Source organism: Humulus lupulus, chromosome 2 (genome assembly GCF_963169125.1).
Source record: "Humulus lupulus chromosome 2, drHumLupu1.1, whole genome shotgun sequence".
Classification (NCBI taxonomy): domain Eukaryota; kingdom Viridiplantae; phylum Streptophyta; class Magnoliopsida; order Rosales; family Cannabaceae; genus Humulus; species Humulus lupulus.
Genome location: NC_084794.1, coordinates 256,862,707 through 256,876,928, shown reverse-complemented (window position 1 = coordinate 256,876,928; position 14,222 = coordinate 256,862,707). Strand labels below are relative to the sequence as shown.

At 43.4% G+C, this 14,222-nt stretch overlaps 1 non-coding gene across 1 annotated transcript; it reads left to right on the top strand.

Moving 5' to 3' along the window:
- Positions 1–13,748: 13,748 nt before the first annotated feature.
- Positions 13,749–13,855, top strand: LOC133820782 (small nucleolar RNA R71). The gene has a single exon (XR_009887181.1). It is a non-coding gene; the product is annotated as a small nucleolar RNA R71 (small nucleolar RNA).
- Positions 13,856–14,222: the final 367 nt, after the last annotated feature.

Below are 14,222 nucleotides of genomic sequence, written 5' to 3'. Positions count from 1 at the left end.
GGAGCAAAATAGAGCTCTTTGAGGTAAAGAAACTTCGCACTTCAAAGATGGGCATGGTCGTGATGAAGCTGATAGTCATCACACTGACCATTCGAAGGAAAAGAATGACAACAACTAGTGAGGAGGAAAAGACTGCCCATCACAGACAGGAAGGCCACCACTGCATCCCAACCAGCAGCGTAGTGGCAAGGAGCATGTCCCGCACCGCAGGTCTTCCGAAAAAACTCAGAGCACGGTGTTCGATTGGTTAGGGAGGCATACTTCTCAGAAGGATCTAAGAGATGTCATTGCCGACAGGATAAGGACCGCCCAGGTCGAAGGGCGAGATCCGAATCGACCTACCAGTCAAGTAGAAATACTTGATGATGGTGCGCCGGATAGGAGGGCCCGACCAGGCGGTCCCGAGAATGAGTCCCAAGCAGTGGCCCCAGGCATCCAAGCTCAGCTTGATGCTTTGACAGCAGCAGTTCAAGGTTTGTCAAAATGACCTTCCATAATCGATCCAGTAGACCACAGGAGTGGCAGCTCGTTCTGTGCTCGAATTAGAGCATCCTAGCCACCATCGAAGTACAAAGCACCGGTACTGCTAGTTTATACAAAAAAGGCAGATCCGATAAGGCATGTGGGGAAATTTGAAGACAAAATGGAGTTACTCAGAGTGAGTGATGACTATCGGTGCAGAGTTTTCCCCATTACATTATCCGACACTACCCAAGAGTGGTATTGGAAATTTAAGCCAAACTCCATCACTTCTTGGGAAGTTTCAGGAAAGAGTTTAGCAGGCAGTTCAATGCTGCTCGGACCCCTCCGGTTTACGCCAATCACTTGGCGGATATTAAACAAGGGAAAGATGAATCTCTCAAGAACTACATACAAAGGTTCATGAGAGAAGCCAACTGAGCAACTACAGTTGGAGATGAGGGGAAGATGGTGGCCATTTCTTCTGGCATAATCTATCGAAGTCCTTTATGGGACAGTATTCATCGCAACCCAATTTCAACGTTACAACAATTTCTTGACCGGGCGGATAAATATATGAAATTAGATGACGTGATTGAGAAGGGAGAGAAAGGCCTGAACAATCCGAGAGGATCGAATGATCATCCCAAGAATGGTGGAAATGATCAAAGTGGTGGTAAGAAACGTGGAAATAACGGGTCTGACCGCCACAATGAAAAGAAGGCTAAGTCAGGACCAAACGACAAGCCAACTAAGTATGAACCTCGGTTCACCAATTACACCACTCTTTCGGCCAGCCGAGCAGAGATATATCTCGCAAGTCATCAGGAGGTTCCCTACCGGAAACCCCCACCCATCAAGAAGGAGATGAGTAAGAGAGATTTGAATAAGTTATGTCATTTCCATGGAGACTATGGTCACGACACGAATGAATGCAATCATCTCAAGGATGAGATAGAGTTTCTCCTCCGGTCGGGGAAATTGAAAAAATATCGAGCAGAAAAGACCCAAGGAAAGGGAAGTAACAATAATCCTGGGTTTAAGCGACAACGGTCTCCCCCTTTGCAACTCGAGCCTGTGGACTTCACTCTAGACACCATATGTGGAGGTCCACATCTGGCTGGGGATAGCAACAAGGCAAGGGAGAGGTATGCTCGAACACTCCGACATGAGTTGGACGCAGCATCAGCATCCGAGGTCATGACTGTAGAGGAGCGGCCTTCGAAGAACCCACGATACGAAAGTGAGTCCCTCACTTTCACTGAAGATGATGCACGACACGTGATATATCCTCATAATGACCCTCTCGTCGTGACAGTCCAATTAGCAAACATGAAGGTGAAGAGATGCATGGTCGACACAGGGAGTTCTGTGAACATTATCTACAAATCATCCTTTGGAAGGATGAAACTATCTATCAATGACTTGAAGCCATGCTCTCAAGTCATTTATGGATTTACTGGAGAAGGATTGTCACCAGCTGGAATGATCAAGTTACCAGTCACAACCGGGGATGCTCCTAAGCATGAGACAGTTATGACAGAGTTTTTGATAGTCGACTGCCCATCCGCCTATAACGTGGTCATTGGTCGACCACTACTCACAAACTTACATACGGCAGTCTCTATATGGCACCTTTCTATGAAGTTCCCAACCAGCACAGGCATAGGTTGCGTCCGAGGAGACCAGAGAGAAGCTAGAGAATGTTATAATGCCTCGGTGGCTAAAGCACGAAAGGGGGCTAAAGAAAACAACATGATTGTATGTGCAGATAGAGAGGAGGTAGAGGAGATGGATGTCGACCAAAGCTTTACAGTCATAACCGATTAGGAAGGAATGTTTGAAGAGTTTGGCCAAGAAAGCACTCTTAGTTTGAGTGAACAATAAGCCCCATCCGATGATGAAGTCACCAAATAGGGCGTTGCCCAAAGCGAGGGAATGGATTTTGATCCTCGCTTTGGGGATTATGATAGTGAGGTGGGACCTACGGAAGAGTTAGAAGAGGTTCCAATAGATGAGAATGACCCGACCAGAGGGGTCAAGGTTGGAAAAAAGCTGAGGTTAGAAGTAAAGGCACAGCTGGTAGAATTTTTGCGGAGAAATCAAGATGTCTTCGCCTGGTCTCACAAGGATATGGTGGGTATCTCACCAACTGTGATCACCCACATGCTCAACGTGGATGAAAGCTATCTAGTAGTGCAACAGAAGATAAGGTTGCTTGACAAGGATCGAGCAAAGGCTTTCAAGGATGAGGTAGATCGGCTAAAGGAAAACAGGTTTATAAGGGAAGCACATTACCCTACCTGGGTTTCAAACCCAGTATTAGTGCCCAAGTCCAATGGAAAGTGGAGGACTTGTGTGGACTTTACCGACCTGAACAAAGCATGTCCAAAGGACTGTTTTCCTTTGCCAAGAATAGACCAGTTGGTGGACGCGTCCTCTGGTCATGAAACATTGTCCTTCATGGATGCTTACTCAGGGTATAACCAGATTAGTATGCACCCTCTCGATGAGGAGCATACCAGTTTCCGAACAGACATAGGGCTGTACTATTATAAGGTCATGCCATTCGGCTTGAAGAACGCGGGAGCCACATACCAGCGTTTAGTGAATGGCATGTTCCGTGACTTAATCGGCAAGAACATGGAGGTGTGCGTAGACGATATGCAGGTGAAGACAAAGGAAGCTGAAGGACATGTACAAGATTTGGAGGAATGCTTTGTAGTACTGAGAAAGTACAACATGAAGTTGAATCCCCTCGAATGCTCGTTTGAAGTAAGTTCGGGAAAATTTCTTGGGTTTATTGTTAACTTGCGAGGAATAGAAGAAAATCCAGAGAGGATAAAGGTGCTCGCAGAAATGAAGTCTCCAACCAGAATTAAGGATGTGCAAAGCTTGACTGGGCGGATTGCTGCTCTAAGCAGGTTCATCTCTAAATCAACGGACAAATGTGTCCCATTTTTTAACTTGCTTAGAGGAAGCAAGAAGTTTGAATGGACGGAAGAGTGTGAGCAAGATTTTCAAGCCATAAAGGAGCACTTGCCTCAACCTCCTGTTCTTTCGAAGCCAGTTGATGGGGAAGACCTATTTGTTTACTTAGCAGTCACAAAGCATGCTGTTAGTGCTGCTCTAGTGAGAGAGGAAGATAAAGTGTAGCGTCCGGTGTACTACGTTAGCAAGAGACTGATAGGAGCAGAGTCCAGGTATCCCGTGATCGAGAAGTTGGCCTATTGCTTGGTACTTGCATCCCGCAAATTGCGACCGTATTTCCAGGCACATCCCATTAAAGTGCTTACCGACCAGCCCTTACGTCAAGTCTTACAGAAACCAGAGCCATCTGGTCGTCTACTTAAATGGGCGGTTGAATTGGGCCAATTCAAAATCAAATACCAACTGAGGTCTGCTATTAAAGGATAGGTTTTGGCGGATTTTATTGCTGAATGTATTGGGATTGCTGATATTCTCAAACAGCAAGAGCGTGTGACTGGGCAGAGGGAGGATCTTCCTACTTGGCAACTTTTTGTTGACGGGTCATCAAACGAACGTCATTCGAGAGCAGGAATTATATTAGTCACGCTGGAGAAGCACCGAATTCGTTGCACATTAAGGTTCAGATTTAACGCTTCTAATAATGAGGCAGAGTATGAAGCCCTCCTAGCGGGCTTCCGCATGGTTAGAGATGTTCGTGCCCGGTCAGTTGAAGTAAACAGTGATTCCTAATTGGTGGTCTACCAAGTCTTAGGAGAATATCAAGGAAGGGGCCGACGCATGATGGCGTACTTGAATAAGACCAAGGATCTGCTAGCACAATTCGAAGAGTATACTATCAAGCTGGTACCATGGGAGCAGAACTCTAACGCAGACGCTCTAGCAAAATTAGCTAGTGCAAAAGATGCTGAAACTTTGAATATAGTACCAGTGGAATACTTGGCAAAGCCGAGCATTAATGAACAAGAAGCCATGCCCATCACAATAGTTGACACTTGGATGACACCAATCATTGCTTACCTTGAGCAAGGAATCCTCCCAGATAATCATAATGAAGCAAAGAAAGTTTTGAGGCAAGCTGCTAGGTATATTATGATGGATGGGGTGTTGTATAGAAGAGGGTACTCTTTGCCTCTACTAAGGTGCATAGCACCCGACCAGTCAAAAAACTTATTGGCTGAAGTGCACGAGGAGTTCTGTGGAGATCATGCTGGGGGGCAGAGTCTATCTAAAAAGATTTTGCGACAAGGATTTTTCTGGCCTACAATGAATGAAGATTTCATGGAGTATGTGAAGAAGTGTGATAAATGGCAGAGATTTTCTAAAGTACCCAGGGCGCCTCCGAATGTCTTGAATAAAATGCAGAGCCCGTGGCCTTTTGCAGTATGGGGCATTGATCTGATCGGGAAACTACCCAAAGGGAAAGGAGGAGAACAGTTTGCAGTAGTTGCTGTGGATTATTTCACCAAGTGGACCGAAGCCGAACCACTGGAAACGATCACCTCAAAGAAAGTATTATATTTTGTGGTTAAGAATATAATATGTCGCTATGGTCTTCCTAAGAAGATAGTCTCTGACAACGGCACTCAGTTCGATAGTGACTTATTTACCGATTTTTGCACTAGGCATGGCATTACGAAAAGTTTCTCCTCGGTAGCTCATCCGCAAGCCAATGGGAAAGTTGAAGCCGTAAATAAGACTTTGAAAGTCACTCTAAAAAAGCGTCTAGAGCGAGCTAAGGGTGCTTGGGCAGAAGAATTGCCAGAAGTCCTTTGTTCATACAGAACTACTGCACAGACAGCATCTGGTCATACCCTTTTTCTTTGGCATATGGGTAAGAGGCCATGTTGCCTGTCGAAGTCGACCCCCCATCTCATTGGAGAACCATGTATGGCCAGGAGGAGAATCACCGGTTGCTACCTGGATCTTTAGATTTTCTTGAGGAGAGATGAGAAAAAGAAAACTTGAGAGTTGCTGCCCATCAGCAAAAGGTGGCTCGCTATTTTAATTCCAAAGTTAGAGATCGAAAGTTCCAGGTCGGAGATTTGGTCCTCAGAAAGGTGTTCATCAGAGACCTAGAAGCTGGAGTGCTAGGACCAAACTGGGAGGGACCGTATCAAATTGAGCAAGTCTTACCACTTGGCACTTAAAAAAACTTTCTCGATTAAATGGAGAGCTGATCAGGAACTATTGGAATGGCGAGCACTTGAGGAAATATTATCAATAAATACTACTTACAGAGTAGTAGCTTTGTTTCAAGTGTCTAACTTGTTATTTAAGTTTGTTTGTGAACTAGCTATTTGCTGACCAGTCATGTTATTTTTGAACAATTTTATTTTGTTTGAGACTCGTAATTAGACATGCTTTGTCTTTTTTTTTTTTTATGAGTAATAAAAGAGATCACGCACAGCGCGGTCGAATCTTGCTACAACTTTTGCATATGTGTTGATTATTCTTGCTTTGACAGTGTTCAACTGTCAGTACAACTTAAAACAAAAAAGGTTTTCTGGAGGAAATACCGGGCAATGTTCAACTGGTCGGTCTCCATCAGATGAATGACCAATGTTTAAATAGTTGCATGTTTGTGCAGTGTTTAACTGATGAAATATCCTCTGTATATTCAATGTGTTTCACGAGTAATAACTGCTTGGAAAAATTCGGTCAAGTAGTAAGTGATCAAGGATTTTTCAACCCTCAATCACTTGGGGGGCACATAGGGTATACTGGTATACAATTCAACACAAGCAATAAGAACACGAGTAAAGATATTTGTTTTCAGGCTGACTTGTAAATCTTTGAAGTCAAAACGGCCGTTAAGCTAACTTGTTTTACAAAGCTTAATTAACTTGGAGTTTTTTCAAAATTTTAAGTTAAGAACAACTATTCGTGTGTAAATAAAACGCTATGCTCATAGAATGTTAGAGCAATAAGAATGTGAGAAAGCATGCTTAGTAGTAACTTATGGAATGTTTAGAATTTCTAAGTTAGAAAACTAAGTACTCATATGAAAATATAAGGCATCTATGTAATAAAACTTTTAAAAGACTCAAGTCTAAAAAAGTGAAGTGTTCATGCCAATATCTCGACCATACGAGCAAAAGTACAATAGCAAAAATAGAAAATAAATGTCTACTAGTATGGTAAGGAGTCATCTGGTAGGATGGAGGTTCACTGGTCGAATATGAGGCTCCCTGGTCGTCTGTCACTCATGTTGATCAACACCTTCCTCAGCATCAATGGCTTATTCTGGTCGAAACGATAGTGTGGGAGAAAAAGGTGTGGTACCAACAGGATTAGCTGCCTCCTCAGCAGCCTTTGCCTTGCATTTGGCAAGCTCTTTTGTTTTGGCCTCCTCTGTGAGAAAGTCGAGGTTGAAGGGTTTGTTCAACTTCCACACCTGGTAGAAGCAATTGAAACAAATCTCCTCGTAGCGAGCGAGATCGGCTTCCTTCTCTCGCTTTAGCTCCTCGTTCTTGCGGTTCAGTTTCTCTAGCTGATCAGTCAATGTCTTGTTGATTTGAGTTTGTTTTTGGTTTTCGTCAGCCAGCTCCTTAAGAGACCCATCCCGCTCAGCAACGGTCTTCTCTGCCTGCTCCACCTTGGATTTGAGATCTTTTTCCGAGGAAGCTAATGTCTCCACTTTAGTTTGGGCGTCGACCAGCTGATCATTCAAGACCTTGATTAATTCCTTGTAGTCCACTGCTCGATGCTGAGCTTGGCTGATCGTAATAAGTGACTGCAATGGAAAACTGAAAGTTAATACAAGTAAAAAGCAAACAATAACAAACTTGGATGTCTTGTGATAAAATACTTACATTCATCAATTGGGCCAACCCCCTTTGCAGAAAAACTTCAACACTGAGCTGAGGCAGAGATTCAAAGCTCTGAATGGTTGAAGCATCATGAAGAGTTTTCTCAAACAACTCCTTCCCAATGTTGCCAGTGGTGCGAAGGGGCTCACTTAAGCCAGTCGAACGAGTGGGGGTTAAACTCACAGAGGGAGAAATCGATGAGGGAGTCAGCTGCAGGATCGTGATGAGCTGCTCGGGTTGTCTTCCCTGGCTGTTTAGAGTTATCCTTGGGACTTTGTTTGGAGGATTTGAGCCACTTCCCTCCCTAGATTTCCTCCTTTGGGCAAGGATAGTGTTGAACTGCCTGAACATCTCTGAATTTGCAAAAGAGTAAACACAAGATTTGTTAATAAAAAGTAGAGAAATATGTAGATAAATACTTTACTACTACCAAACAACTCTATAAATCCCGTATAACCAAGTTATTTAAAACCAAACATCACACTATGACTACTAGACCTGAGTTTAGGATTTGATCAAGGAAGTCATCTTCTTCATCAGATGATGAGCTGTCCCTATGAAGCTGAATGGTCTTTCCTTTCCCAGGATGAGTGGGAATGACACGTCTATGAGAGAAGGGAGATGGTCCGGGAGAGAACTGATCAGTCACTACCTCAGTGTCAGCGTTGGACTGGTCAGTTGCATTCGCTTCCTCAGTAGTACTTTCTACTAGGATGTCTTGGTTACTTGGTAACAGCCCCACCATCTGAAGATTATCCACGGTAACCAACTCTTTTACATTCTTCTCCTCGGTGCACATATTAGCCAATTCTTCTGCTCGGGAACACATTTCCTTGGTAGGCATGGGCTGGTGAAATGGACCCGCATGTGTAAAGGCTAAGTTGTTGGCTTTGATATCTAAAGTAAGAAAATACTCTGTGTAGTATATCCCAAGATTTGACTTATGAGCGATACCATGGAGGTATTTGATCCCTTTATGCCTGTGGAAGAGGTGGTAAAAACCTGTATTCTTGTGGCTTGGGTTAGTCCTGAAGTCAAAGAGATAATGCACTTCATGAGGAGTGGGTCGATCCAAACCTTGCAGAAAGTAAAGGATGTATAGAGCGGACAATGCTTGAATCCCATTGGGAGCAATCTGAAAAGGAGAGACGTTGAAGTAGTCCGCTACTGAACGAAAGAAAGGATGCAGCAGAATGGTAGCTCCTACGAATAGTGATACCTAGACAAGGCGTAGTGTGGTCCGCCAGGCTTGTTGGCTCTCTGATGAGGGCGCAGACATATCACATTAACCCCTTTCAGGCCTGAGGCTTGAATGTGTTTGTCGAATATGCAGGGGTTAAGTTTGGAGGGGGTGTTTCTTCTCCTTCTTTTCTTGGTTTTTGAATGGCTAATCGTTGGATCTCGGTGGTAAATTTCTGAATGATATTTCTCCGAGGCTTGCTGGGTTTTTGTGTCTGGCGGAGCGGCCTTGAAGAAGCCACAGTTCAGACTTCACTACGTTCCACTACCTTCTGTGTGGCCCTACGAGCCACCTGAGGGTCTTGGTCCTGAGGAAGTTTGTTGGATTTCTTCACCCTCAACTCTGAATGTTCAACCTGTTGATTGAGAAGCTGTTCTTCGCAGAGAAAATATAAGGATGATCGGGGAAGGATCCTTTTGAGGCGGTGAAGGCGATCTTCCGGGGTGCGACTGCTAGGAGACTTCGATGAAGAGTCGCTACTTTGAGGAGTATCGCTTGATTGTGGAATGGAAGTGTCAGAATTTGTATGGTTGTCACCTCCCCTATAGTCGAAGCGATTCTTCTACAAAAAATAAAAATGGGGAGGTGAGTAACCATACAAGTATAAATCAATCAGTTCAACAGGAAAATATTTATTTTTCCACCTAGGAAAAATTTATCTAAGTAGTAAAAATATAGCATGCATAAGGAAAAAAAGACACTTTGATGTCTAAAGGTGCTTAAGGTCTCGAGGAGTTGTGCATGCGTGGCATCCGTGTCCGTGTCCGACCGGCCAGTACGTGCATATGGTGACCGTGTCCGATTGGCCAGTGCCCTCGAGGAGCGCAGCAGGTGAGCAGGGACTAGCGTGGTGTCCGAGCTGGAGGCGTCCGTGTCCGATCAGTGTGGGTGCATCCGGGCGGTTGAAGGTGACTGAGCAGCTGGGCAGGCAGGCTTCCGTGGTGACCAATCAGGAGCGTGCCATCTGGGCAGGCGTGGCGCACCCGAGGAGCGCAGCAGGGGTGTGCGTGGTGTCCGATTGGTGCACCCTTGATTACGCCGAGGCATCCGAGGAGCGCCGAGGCATCCGAGGAGCGTCAAGGGTCCAAGGGGCCATCACATAGTGACCGATCAGCTATGGTATTGGTCTATGGTGTCCGATCAGTGGGACACTAATTCAGACCAAATTGTTTGGAAAAGGCATGCCCGAATATTCAAAAGAAAAAGCACATGACTGATCAGCACAAACATTTTTCCCTAAACCCATTCCGAAAAAGCTTAAATCCCAAAGAGCACAAACACTTTTCGTCACTCAAAATACACTACAACAAGATCAAAATGGGGGATTTGAAAGGTTTCAAAAGTTCTAGGGATCCTATCTATCATCAAAAACCCAAGGACCCAAATATGCAATTTGGGATGGAAAGTTAATTTTTCTTCAAATTTTCAAGAAATTGAAGACAAAATTGATCTACCCATAGCCTATATAATATCAAAACAGCGACAATACACATTATATATCAAAGATTCATACACAAATTCAAGGGAGAATTTCTTATGGGGGGTTTCGGCCTACATATTTTTTCTTAAGCTTTGAGGAGAAAAAAACATAAGTGGAGATGAGGAAGAAGGACTTACCCAAATATATCTTGGAGAAGTTTTGATTTCTTGAAGAACCCTTGGATTTGCTTGAAGAAGTTGGAGCTTTTTCTTGAAAACCTTGAAGCTTTTCGGCCAAAAGGAGAGCTTTTGGGGTACACGACCAAGGGAAAAAAGATGAGGGAGATGGTAAACTTTTTGCTCTTCCTTTTGCTTATGAGATTATGAGCACTTATGGGTCTATTTAAAGGGAAAAATGGAAATTGTCGCTTATTTTTGGACTCTAGGAATTCCCTTGGGTATATTTTCTCCCCCACGATTAGAGCAATTAATTACAGTGATCATGGTCTGCTATGGCGTCGTGGTTTGTTGCATAGGCGGGAAAATGTACAGTTAGATTTTTTATTGTTGTGGCGTCAGTAGTGGAGAAAAAAGTCTATTATGTGAGAATATCATATAATAAACTTGGGGGGCAAATGTTATCCCCAAAATTTGAAAACGATGACGTGGCAATAGAGGTGACAAATGGCAAGGAATGGCTGGGTGATCTGGCTTAGGAGTGATCCGGTAGATCGGTGAAGATTTTTGATTGACTAGTCAAGTGTCATGACCAACCAGTTGTGTGCTTGACTGACCAGTCAGGTGCTTGTCCGGTCAGTCAGGTGCTTGTCCGGTCAGTCAGGTGCTTGTCCAACCAGTCAAGTGTTTGGCCGACCGGACATGTGTTTGGCCGACCAGTCATTTGTCTTGGCCGACCAGTGAGGATGTGGTCGACCAGTGATGTGTTTTTTCCCTTCAGTTTTTCTTCTGGGTGTGATGTGGACCGACTAAACAGAACAGTGCTACGCAAAATATCACAGTAACGACTTCAGCTAGATACGGTCATACCAGCGCGGGAATCTCTCATTTTATCCCAAAGAATCGCATATTGTTGTATTTTAGATATTATTATTAATTAAATATTAAAAGAATAACAGAAAGATCCCAATTATGAGGGATTGCATTTGTACGATCCTGGGCTTATAAATACAAAGCTCATGGCATCAAAGAGAGGGGTCAAATTCTAATTTTCCAGAGAGAGAATATTTGTATCTTGAGAGAAATATTATATTCTTTTTATCTGCACTGAAGAAACTCAGTTGACTTAGGTTCACCAGATCTTGAGTGTAGATTCATAATCATAACTCTAAGTGGACTAGGCTATTACCAACACTTTGGGGCTGAACCACTATAAAAATTGTCTGTGTCGTATTTTTCTCTTGAAGGTTTGTTGTCGTTACACGTCGTTGGCCAAAAATGCGGTCAACATACACGTTCAAGGATTTTATCAATGAATGGACGTGGAAAATGATCTTTGTGGGAGGCAGCATTTAATTTTCTATAATCAATGCACATGCGCCACCCTATCACAGTTTTTGTGGGGACAAGAACCCCTTTTTCATTTTGGATCATGGTGACACCAGATTTCTTGGGCACGACTTGAGTTGGACTGACCCATTTACTATCAGCTACTGGGTAAATAATACTAGTGTCTAGCAATTTCAAAACTTCATTTTTTACAACATCTTTCATTGTGGGGTTCAATCGCCTTTGAAGGTCTCTTCGAGGGATAGCCTCGTCCTCTAGATTGATTTGATGAGAGAAAATTAAAGGGCTAGTACCTTTGAGATTAGCAAGCGTCCAACCTATCACAGATTTGTGCGTTCGCAGTAGCTCGAGTAGCTGCAATTCTTGAGAATCTTGAAGGTTTGATGATATGATAACTGAAAAGGTTTCACCGTCTCCCAAGAAGACATGTTTCAAACCCTCGGGAAGTTGGGTCAATTGAATGATTGGAACCTCTTCAGCTGAAGTTTTCGGTTGTGTCCTCTCACGAGGTAGCTCTTCAAAGCGAGGTTGCCAAAACTGATTCCTTCTATTGCGCGAGTCTGTGTGATCTGATATTACAAGAATAGACTCAATAGAATTATGACTTTCGATGTCAGAAAAAAGGAGGAGTTCATCAAGATTATCGAAGTTGCTTCGCAATTGAGCCTCCTCGGGAATTATAGTGTCAATCATGAATGTTTGATAGCATTCATCATCTTCTCGGGGTTGTTTCCCAATGTGGAAGATATTGACTTCAAGAGTCATGTTTCCAAACGATATCTTCATTATACCATTCCGACAATTAATCAAAGTATTTGTTGTAGCAAGGAATGGTCTTCTGACGATAATAGGAATTTTAGACTCCATGTTTACCACATATTGGGTATCAAGAACAAGAAAATCCACGGGGTAATGGAATTTTTCAATTTGAACTAAAACATCCTCAACAATACCCCTAGGCTTTTTGGTGGAGCGGTCAGCAAGCTATAGCACAACAAATGTTGGCTTCATTTCTCCAAGACCGAATTGCGAGTAAACAGAGTAAGGCGCGCCAAGATCAAGTAAAGCTTGGCTGACTTCATGAGTCCCAATTTGGCAAGAAATGGTGGGACAATCAGGATCTTTATATTTCGGCGGTTTCTTTTGTTCAATCACCGCACTCAATTGCTCAGTCAAGAAAGCAGTCTTCTTGACATGGTGCTTCCTTTTTGCAGTGCATAGATCCTTGATGATTTTGGCATAAGCCGACACTTGTTTTATGATGTGAAGCAAAGGAAGATTAATCTTCACTTGTGTCAAGTGCTCAAGGATTTTTGCTCGGTTATCAGGAAGTTTCCCAACAGGTTTCAATGCCTAGGGAAATTGTACTTTTGGAGAGGCATTGAGTGTGGATTTTTGGGAATAACTTTTGGAGTACTAGGAGAGTTGGATTTTATGGGTGGGTCTTGCAAAGTTTTACCGCTTCTAGTCGTGATGGCATTTAATTCCTTGACATTTTGATCATTAGAATTTGAAGGTTGGGCCATGTGTTGGCCTTGCACATTGAATTTCGGTTGGGAAGGAAGTTTGCTTTTTTCCGGAATGGCCAAGGATTCAGTCAATTTTGAGAATTGACATTTCATTTCCTTGATTTCTTCCATCATTTGGCGATTTAGTTTGGATTGTTCCTCTATGAATGCATGAAGGGTATTCTCGAGAGAATTTCGTTGTGAATGTGCATTATTTTGAGGTGTAGAATACGCCTTTGATGGTTGAACTTGTTGCTCATGTCTCCATTAGCCTCCAGACATTTGAGCTTGGTTGGAATCTCTCCAACTGAAATTTGGGTGGTTTCTCCAACCAAGGTTGTACGTATGGGAGAATGGCTTGTTATATGCCCCTAAGGCATTGCATTGCTCCTCATAAACCACCCCTCATTTCATTCAAAGCTAAGCAGTCCTTAGCTAAATGATCCATCCCTCCACAAACAAAGCAAGATTCTTGTGGTTCTTCTTGAGCAATCATGCAGTTTTTGGCCATTTTTCGTCATCAAGACCTCAAACTGCTTTTTCAATGCTTTGAGTTGGACCTTAATACTATCCTCTTCTCGAAGTTGATAGATCCCTGATGGTTTGTGTCAGTTGGTGCTATTAGTAGCACTTGGACCAGTCCAGGTGTGAGACTTTTTCGCGGTTTCTTTGAGATATTCAAGAGCATCGTCTGGATCTTTTTCGAGGAATTCACCATTGCATAGTCTTTCTACAAACTGGCGCTCACGACTCATGAGGCCTTCATAGAAGTAATCGACCAAATTCCAATTCTCATAGCCATGGTGCGGGCACTGATTCAACAGATCTTTGAATCTTTCCCAGACTTGATAGAACGTTCCATTGTCCTTTTGGGAGAATGTGGAAATCTGTCATTTTAGTTGGTCTTATGGATGGGGAAGTGTTTGAGAAAGAAGGATTTGTTCATCTCCTCCCATGTTCCAATAGACCTAGGTCTCAAAGGATTTGGCTTTGTCCTTCAAGGAGAAAGGGAAGAACTTCAGTTGCACAGAATCGACATTTTCGGCTCGGTTATAGAACGTGGCTACTACCTCCTCGAATTCTCTGATATGCATGTATGGGCTTTTGTTTTCCATTCCATGAAATGTGGGCAAGATTTGAATCATGCCGGGTTTAAAGTCTAATGCGGGCATATTAGGAGGGAAGATAATGCATGAAGGCGTGGAAGTGCGAGTAGGATGGAGGTAGTCATTGAGAGTTCTTGGTTGGATTTCATCATTGCGAGCCATT